Below are 9,611 nucleotides of genomic sequence, written 5' to 3' on the forward strand. Positions count from 1 at the left end.
GCATGCATGTGCTTGGACGCTTGGTAGACCGCCAGGGTTAACTCGTTAAAAAAGTTAAATGAATCATTAACACATTGTGCATAAAATTTCGTTGAGCACGTACAGAGACGTAGTGTGCACCGTGAACCGGAAGCGGCATCCACGCATGGAGCAACGCGCAGACACGTGCAGCGACGAGCATGCAATGAGTATGCACCGTGAACCGGAGACCCATTTTTTTCTTGATGAAAAGCGTACGTCCTTAATTGCGTAGGTAGATGGCCTAGATTAGTCTTCACAAGGTAATTAATTTATGCTTCCACGCTACATATACGTCGTCGGATACGTGCATGCTGGACGTAGTTGCACCTTGCTGTTGCTTCCTAACTTGTTTAGAGTAATAAACGATATCAATTCATTTGTCCGTGGTGATTCCAATTCAAAAGTCCACGTAAGAAACGCTATATTTTACAGTACCGCATGGTCCATGCGGATGTATCCTGCTTCTGTTCTCGCAGAGGCATCTAATTAAAGCTCCAAGAATGTCGACATGCAGTTCTTTTCTTCTACAAGGAAATGTCGTCATGCAGATCAGCCTTTTACCTTCTTTTTTTTGCGGGTAGATCAGCCTTTTACCTTTACCAAACGCATTGCCTGGCCCCGACCACGTGCAAGTAGATCAGTACTGACTTTACATGTTTCGCGCGCACGTTTGTACTTACACTCTCTGTCCTGGTTAATTTACACGGGCAGCGTGCTAAATGCATGGCCGGGCTGTTTTGGTGGCAGAGATCAACGGAGAAGCCGGTAAAGTATGTTGGAAATACGAGCAATTTATTAAATAATTTTATTAACAGAAATACTAGATAAAGCATGATTAATATAAAAAAAAACAAGTCATGCGTTCTGACAGAGAAGGTAAATAGCTTCTGCATATATGAACCATAGCCTATCATATCTAAAGCAGACAGTATAGCAAGTAGTATATATGAAGTAGAATCTAACATGTGTAGGACAAGGACTAGAACAAGGAACTGCGGCAGAACCTTTAACAGGAAGGACAAGAACACGTACGGGACAGCAGCAGCAGAAGCGCTGGACTTGGGGTCGGTGTCCTCGCCTGCCATGTCGTCGAGGAGGTCGTGGACGTCGGGGAAGAAGTCGTCATCGGGGAAGTAGTCGTCGGCGACTGGATCGTCCGTGATGAAGCAGCCAGTAGTCGCGCTGAGCGCTTTCCAAAAACCTTATCACCCTTCTCCCGTACAGGACTCAAAAAGTGCGGTTTCGGAGGCCTACTGTCCCGACCTGCGGTGCACGCCGCGAGCCGGGATGGGGAAGATCGTAGCAGCAGCGCAGTGCTCAGGAACTTTGTGGCGAGAGGAAGGGGATCTTCTGGTGTGTTTCTCTGGAGAGGAGCGACCTTTGTTATATAGGCACAGGAGAAGGACGCGAAGAGGCTGCGGCGGGAGGTGAAGCAACGAAGGGAGACGAAGCGAACAGGCAGCGGCCGAAGAGGCGCGCCGTTCGAATTCAGTGTCCACTACAGAAAAATGTTTCAACTCCCACGTGACCTTTCGTATACCCGTCGTGCGTGGCAAAAATTTAGACATCGGCTCGGCTCATTCCCGCAACCCGCCGCGAGTCGTGACAAGGCATGGCGTGGCGAGGCGGGCGGCGGAGGAGGAGCGCGCGTGGATGTCCCTCTTGTTCTCATGCTCATACATGTGGGGAAAGAACCTCCCTTATAAAGAGGTCCAACTCCCTCTAAACTAGCAATGTGAGACTAAACTTTTGTTCCACTTCTTGCCTTGCACAAATGGGCTGCGTGGGCCTCTAGGATTTATTAGGAATTTCTGAAACTGCTATTGGGCTAGGCCCAAAATAGACAAAATTCCAGCAATCCCCCACCAGATCCCAGAGGCACACAAAAATTTGCCTTTGGTTCCAAAACACTGTTTTATATACTGGTACTGCAGTGGAGACTGTTAAGTTGAACTTCCACCTAGAACTCTATGCTATACTAGTAAGCAACTTGAACAGTGGACTGGGCCTTGAACTGTAAGTTTTCTGCGAATCTAGCTTCACATAAAGCCTTGACCGATACGTGGCTACCGTGGGTCTTCCCCGCGGGTGGAGCTTATGCGTCATACTCCGTGACCTTTCATGAGTTTACTAGAGAGAGAACCCTACTCTCATAGATTGCGACATTTGACAATCAGACTCATATAGGTGTGTTCTTCAAAAGATGTTCTGCAGGATGACATCTCTGCTTAAATAAGCCACTTAGAACACATTAAGATATACATCAACCTGCCATGCAGATAAGGAGAGTATTGCATCTTCATGGAGTGGTATTGTGAATAGTAAGGATATTCTCCTCTCAGTTGATCAACAGCTTGTCTTCCACATCTAATTCACGGGATCTTCGATCACAAAGAATAGGTTACCACTGTGAACAACTCATATTGTGGGTCTCATACCTATCTCCCTCGATGCATTATCTATCACATTACGTGATAGACTCTTAGTAAAAGGATCTGCCAGATTTTTAGACGTTTGGATATAATCCAGTGCAATAACTCCGGAGTTTTCATTTTTCTGACAGACTTTAACCTTCTCTGAACGTGTCTTGATGACTTCATGTTATCCTTTGAGCTGCTCACTTTCGTGATCACAGTTTAATTGTTGCAGTTCATAAGGATACCCGGTACAGGTTTCTCAACAACCGGTAAGTCATTCAAGAGCCGACGAAGCCAATCTGCTTCGACCGTAGCTATATCTAGTGCTGTGAGTTCTGCTGCCATTGTTGACCTCGTTAAGATGGTCTGCTTGCAAGACTTCCAAGAAACAGCGCCACCTCCATGAGTGAATACATAACCGCTCATGGCCTTTATCTCATCAGCATCTGAGATCCAGTTTGAGTCACTATACCCTTCAAGCACCTTTGGATGCCCGGTGTAGTGAATTCCATAATTTGCAGTGCCTTTCAAATAACGCAAAACTCTCTATAGAGCTTTCCAATGCACATCTCCTGGTTTTGAAACAAACCGACTCAGTTTGCTAACAGCAAAAGAGATGTCAGGTCTTGTAGCACTGGCTAAGTACATAAGCGAGCCAATAATCTGAGAATACTTCAATTGGTCTCTAGCAATTCTTCGATTATTTCGAAGCAACACACTAGCATCATATGGTGTTGGAGAGGGCTTGCAGTCACTATAGCCAAAGCGACTCAAGATCTTTTCCACATAGTGAGATTGAAGCAATGTAATCCCACCATCATCGTCTCTCAACAACTTGATGTTCAGAATGACATCAGCCACTCCTAAATTCTTCATCTCAAAACAACGAGATAGGAAATCCTTGACCTCCTTAATAACATTCAGATTGGTTCCGAAAATCAGTATGTCATCAACATACAAGCACAGGATAACTCCCTCGCCCCCACCATGGCGATAGTACACACATTTGTCAGCTTCGTTCACAACAAAGCCTGCAGCTGTTAAAGTTCTTTCAAACTTCTCATGCCACTGTTTGGGTGCTTGCTTAAGTCCGTACAAAGACTTCAGCAACTTGCACACTTTCCCTTCCTGACCATCTAGTACAAACCCATCTGGTTGTTCCATATAAATTTTCTCGTCCAACTCTCCATTTAGGAAAGCAGTCTTAATATCCATTTGATGAACGAGAAGACCATGCGAGGCAGCTAGTGAAAGTAGAACTCGAATAATGGCCAGTCGAGCCACAGGTGAGTAGGTATCAAAGAAGTCTTCACCTTCCTTTTGGGTATAACCCTTAGCCACGAGCCGAGCCTTGTACTTTTCAATAGTACCATCAGGCCTAAGCTTCTTCTTGAATACCCATTTGCATCCTATAGGTTAGCACCCATAAGGACGATCAGTTATCTCCCAAGTTTCATTTGCCAAGATGGAATCCATCTCGCTACGAACCGCTTCCTTCCAGTAGTCAGCATCTTCAGATGCATAGGCCTCTGAAATAGAACTGGGAGTGTTATCTATGAGGTACACAAGAAAATCATCACCAAAGGACTTTGCAGTCCTCTGTCTCTTGCTCCTAATAGGAACTTCATTTTTCTCCTCCACAAGACTTTCAAAGTGTTCCATCAAAATTGTGGGTTCGGTAATTGTAACTGGTTCCTGATTCGATGAACTAGGCATCTCCTGATTAGATGAGGTAGCCATATCCTTCACGGGAAAGATATCTTCAAAGAAAGTCGCATCATTCGACTCCATGATCGTACCGACATGCATGTCAGGTACCTCAGATTTTACAACCAAGAATCTATAGCCAATGCTATGAAAAGCATATCCCAGGAAAACACAATCCACAGTCTTTGGTCCAAGCTTCCGCTTCTTTGAAATTGGAGCATTGACTTTCGCCAAACAACCCCATGTTCGCAGATAAGAGAGTTTTAACATTTTCTTCTCCCATTCCTCGAATGGAGTTATCTCTTTGTTCTTTGTGGGGACTCGGTTCAGGACATGACATGCTGTCAATATCGCCTCCCTCCACCATGCCTTGGAGAGACCCGATGTATCTAACATGGCGTTAACCAAATCAGTTAGAGTACGGTTCTTTCTTTCGGCCACCCCATTTGACTGAGGTGAGTAGGGAGGAGTCCTCTCACGGATTATACCATGTTCTGCACAAAAGCATCAAACTCATTGGAAAAATACTCTCCACCACGGTCGGACATAAGCCTCTTGATTTTTCGATCAAGTTGGTTTTCCACTTCAGCTTTGTAGATCTTGAAAAAGTTCAAAGCCTCATCCTTAGATTTCAGAAGATACACACGAGAGTATCTAGTGGAGTCATCAATTAACGTCATGAAATATTTCTTTCCACCTTTTGTCAACACACCATTCATTTCACATAGATCTGAATGTATGAGCTCTAGTGGTGCAAGATTTCTTATTTCCGCAGTCGTGTGAGACTTACGAGGTTGCTTAGCTTGCACACACACTTGACACTTAGATCCCTTGACGGTGGTGAAACTAGGGATTAAGTTCAACTTCGCTAGTCGCGACATGCAACCAAAGTTAACATGACAAAGACGTGAATGCCACACATTGGATTCACTATTGTTGAAAATATGATTAACAACTTTATTGCAAACGTCTGATAAGGATAAACGAAACAGGCCTCCTGACTCATAGCCTTTACCAACAAAGGTTCCATACTTGGATATTACAAATTTATTCGACTCAAAGACAAGCTTGTAGCCATCTCTACACAGAAGAGATCCGCTAACAAGATTTTTATTGACAGAGGGGACATAATGCACGTTCTTCAGCTGCACGATCTTCCCCGAAGTAAACTTCAGATCGACCGTGCCAACACCACGAACAGAAGCACTTGAACCGTTGCCCATCAGCACAGTTGAAGTCCCTGCGGTCTGATAAGACGAAAACATGGAAATATCACCGCATACATGCACATTAGCACCCGTGTCAATCAACCAGTCAGGAGAATGACATACTGAAAGAATAGTGGGAAATATACCATACCCAACATCCTTCATGTCAGTGTCTCCAATGACAACATTAGCGGTCTTGCCGCCTTTCCCAGGATGACGCTTGTCATAGCGATTAGGGCAACTAGGAGCCCAATGATCAGGATCCCCACACACATGACAAGCACCTTTCTTCTTGCCATTCTTCTTCTTGAAGTTCGTGTGTTGCACAGCCTTGTTCTTCCCATCAAACTTTGCTTTTCCATCAAACTTGCCCTTGTTCTTGAACTTGTGGGGCTGGAAGTTCTGCTTCTGTAACACATTGGCACTAGATCCTCCCTCAATACCTCGAGCACGTGTGTCCTTTACTCTCGCCTTTTCTTCCACATCAAGAGTGCCAATGAGATCTGGGACGGAAAACTCCTGCCTCTTATGCTTCAGCAAGGTAGCAAAGTTCCTCCATGAAGGAGGAAGCTTAGTGATGATACCTCCGGCAAAAACTTGTCCGGTAGCATACAACTGAAGTGCTCAAGTTCTCTAGCAAATGACTGTATCTCATGAGCTTGCTCAACCACGGAGCGCTCTTCAGTCATCCTGTAATCATAGAATTGCTCCATGATGTACAGCTCAGTGCCAGCATCCGAGACCCCAAACTTGGCCTCAGTGCATCCCACATATCTTTTCCATTATCAATTGACGCATAAGCATCAACTATGTCCTCACCAAGAACACTCAAGAGAGCAGCCTTAAACAGAGTATCCATTTTCTGAAAAACTTGTGCCTATTAAGCATCAAGCTCTCCTTCAGGTTTGCCGAGAGTGGCGTCATAGCAACTCATGGTTTGAAACCATAAGACTGCTCTCACGCGCCACCTCTTATAGTGGATACCCTCAAACATAGGAGGTCTCATGGAAGCAGCAAAACCATTTGGGGTAAATTTCCTATAATAAGGTTTTTGGATTGTTGGAAATATGAGCAATTTACCAAATGCTTTTATTAACAGAAATACTAGATAAAGCATGACTAATATAGGAGTAACTCATAAAAAAGACTTGTCTTCTTTTATTTAAAAGAAAACAAAAGATGATTTCTTAGCATAATATGTCTCATCACATTTTTAGGAATAGCTAGTTATTGAACATAAGGCTAAAAGATGACCCATTATAGACATTTTTTTATCATCTCTAAATTACATGCAAGATCTAAGCTAAGACTATCTTATCAACCATACAAGGTGTACTTTGTTGTACATTTTTTTATCATCTCTAAATTGCATGTACAATGATGCTATTGGACTAATATTTGGCAATACCACGACTTGCCAAATATTTGCAACTTTATGTGAGATAGGCAAGACAACTTGATAACCAACCAATTAGTAGCTAATATTTGGCACAATGCCAAACATTGGCATGCCAATTTTTGACACCAAACCAATTATGCTCTGTCTCTTCCATCCCCTCTTAAATGCCACGTTTTAGGTTCTGCGACACTTAAATACGGCGGTTAAAAACCGTTGAGATCGGCCTAGGGGCTAGGGCAGGCTGTAGGACATGCAGGGACAGTGCTACAGTCTACTGTCTACAGATCAGTCCCAGTCTGTGGGCAACGACACCAGCCTGGTAGTATAGCCTATGCCCCACGCGGACCCAGCCCCGCCGCCCTCACGCGCCTCCACGTCGGGATGCCTGCAGTCACAGTAGCCATGTGTGAACCTCGACGAGCCAAGTGCAAGTGGGCACCGTGATGAACAAAAGCCAGGAAGGAAGCTCGCTGCTGCTAGCTGACTCGTCGCGCCGCGCGTTCGAGCCAGGTAGGTGCCCTTTCCACCCGCCGACCGACCGCGACGCCCCGCCACTGAACTGAAGCTCCAGCGTTTGTGGCCACTAACCAGGGGCATGGGCGCGTGCACCTCGCGTCGCTCCTTCGACGTGTAGCCGTCTCGGCATGGCGCGCGCGTCGTCGGGTCATGCACGCGCGCTTTTGGTTCGTCCTCTCGACCTATCGGGGACGCGGACGCGCGCGCTCCGCGCCGACCCGTAGCATCGCGAGCCGATCGGCAACCGCGCGTGCCTAGCTGCTAAGAGCATTCTCTCTCTGGTACTTTTACTCTGCGTATAAGATTTGTGTAAGTCAAATTTTACAAAGTTTGATTAAATTTATATTAAAAAATATCAACATGTACAATACCAAAAATATATTCTACGTTCTATGAAACTACATTTCATAGTGAATATAACAATATCGATTTGTAGTTGTGAATGTTGATATTTCTTTTATAAGTTTGATCAAAGTAGATAGACTTTGACTATATGCAGACTAAAAAGAACCGGAGGGAGTATATAGCCGAGGCGCCCGGAACCGGCCTCAAACGCCCGGTGGCACGTCCAGTCAATAACCGGTCATGAAAATTTGACCCAGACGGACGTCTCAAACGGGTCTCAAACGTCCGGACTGACCAACACCCCTTATATCTAGCCCAAATATAGGGCGGATATGGGGCGCTCGGGCGCGCCCGTCACGTCGGACTAACGACGGAGTCCCACACGGAAACGCTCGAAAACCCGGCGGTCCAAAGCTCGTCTTCTCCGTCGGACCGATGTCACCGCGTGACGCCGCTCCGGCAGGCCGCATAGTGCCTAGCCCGACTATCTAAGTTGACCGCCGGCACCGGAACCCTACCAACACATTTTCCTCCACTTGTCTGCTGTCGCCGCCACTTTCCACTCCCCGTCCGCCTAGTAGCCATGCCTCCACGCCGTCAGGTGAAGAGCCACCCATTTCCAACCCCGGAGCGCTGACTGGAGCTCCTGGAGCATATCCGGGCAAGGCGCGAATCCCGGATCGCAGCGGGGCTACCTCCGGATGCAGTGGATCCGAAGAAGGAGGAGGAAGAGTAGGAGGATGTGGGGGGGGGGGGGGCGCTGGCGACACAGATCTACAGGCGGAGCAGTACGCCATCCTTGATTCCCTTCGCTCGGAGTCGGCTGCAGAGGCTAGACGTCGTCGCCGGTAGCAGGTGAGGCCGCGGAGGAGGCGGAGATGCTCGCCTACATGTATGAGATTGAGCAGGAGGAGGATGAGCCGGAGCCCTCCTACGCGCCCGTTCAGCCCAGCGCACGACACGGGCGTTATGAACATCTCCGACAATGAAGATCAGTTAGGACAGTACGTAGTATGTAGTATAAGTAGGATTTTTTTTAAATGCTTTCTATAAATTGAAGGATTGAAATATGAAAGACTTGTATATAGAGTGACTAATTTAAGACGTAACTGATCACTGTTTGCGGACGTGTTCAGTCATGTTCTATGGCATTTGAGGGACCAAATTTGCAGTAGATGCTCTAATTACTACCGTCTCTACTACGGCGCGCTAAACGCGCACCCGTAACCATAAGCCCATGCATGGGGCGCGCGCCCGCGTGCCGGCCGGCCTGCACGCCTCGCCGCTGGCTACTCCCTACGTCCAACAGCACTACTATCAACCTTGCACCGTGCACCATTCATGTGCATGCATTCATGCATGTGCGCAACTGACACGCGGAGACGTACTACTCCTACGATGCATGGTAATTATCGACCCGGCCGGTACTTGCTCCCCTTTTTGACCCGCCGGCCCATACACGAAGGCTCTCTTCACATGCATGCGAATGCGACCACGACCCTCGAGCTCGGCCGGAATGTTTTCCCTTGGACTCGTGCTGGGACACGAGAATATTCGCAGGCTTTCGGGTACAGATGCAAGTGCATCAAGTCAATCAACTTGCAAGGGAGAGCGTACGACCTTCTTTTGGGGATCCCTAAACAATGGGCCCCCGGGCTTGCGCGCCATACAAGTGTCCCCCAGCTCTTGACTACTCGCCTCGCTTACCGTCGTGTCTTTCCAATAAAGTATCCCTTCCTGCGCTGCTCATTATATTACCTCGATCATGCACAAATTAAGAATTGGATGACACTGTTAGAATTAGTTGTTGTATATGGATAGAATTCTCTTTAAACCGTAAACCTATTCTATCTCTTCTTTTGTTTCCACCTCTCCCGAGTATATCTCTGTAAACCGATCGATCTAGCCTCGATCCAAACTTGTAAGCCACGGCATATGTTTCATATAATGCAATGCGGCCCGAGCAAAGGGTTCTACTCTTCCCATAATATTTTGACA

Source organism: Triticum urartu, chromosome 2A (genome assembly GCF_056163025.1).
Source record: "Triticum urartu cultivar PI428250 chromosome 2A, HENAU_Tu73, whole genome shotgun sequence".
Lineage (NCBI taxonomy): Eukaryota > Viridiplantae > Streptophyta > Magnoliopsida > Poales > Poaceae > Triticum > Triticum urartu.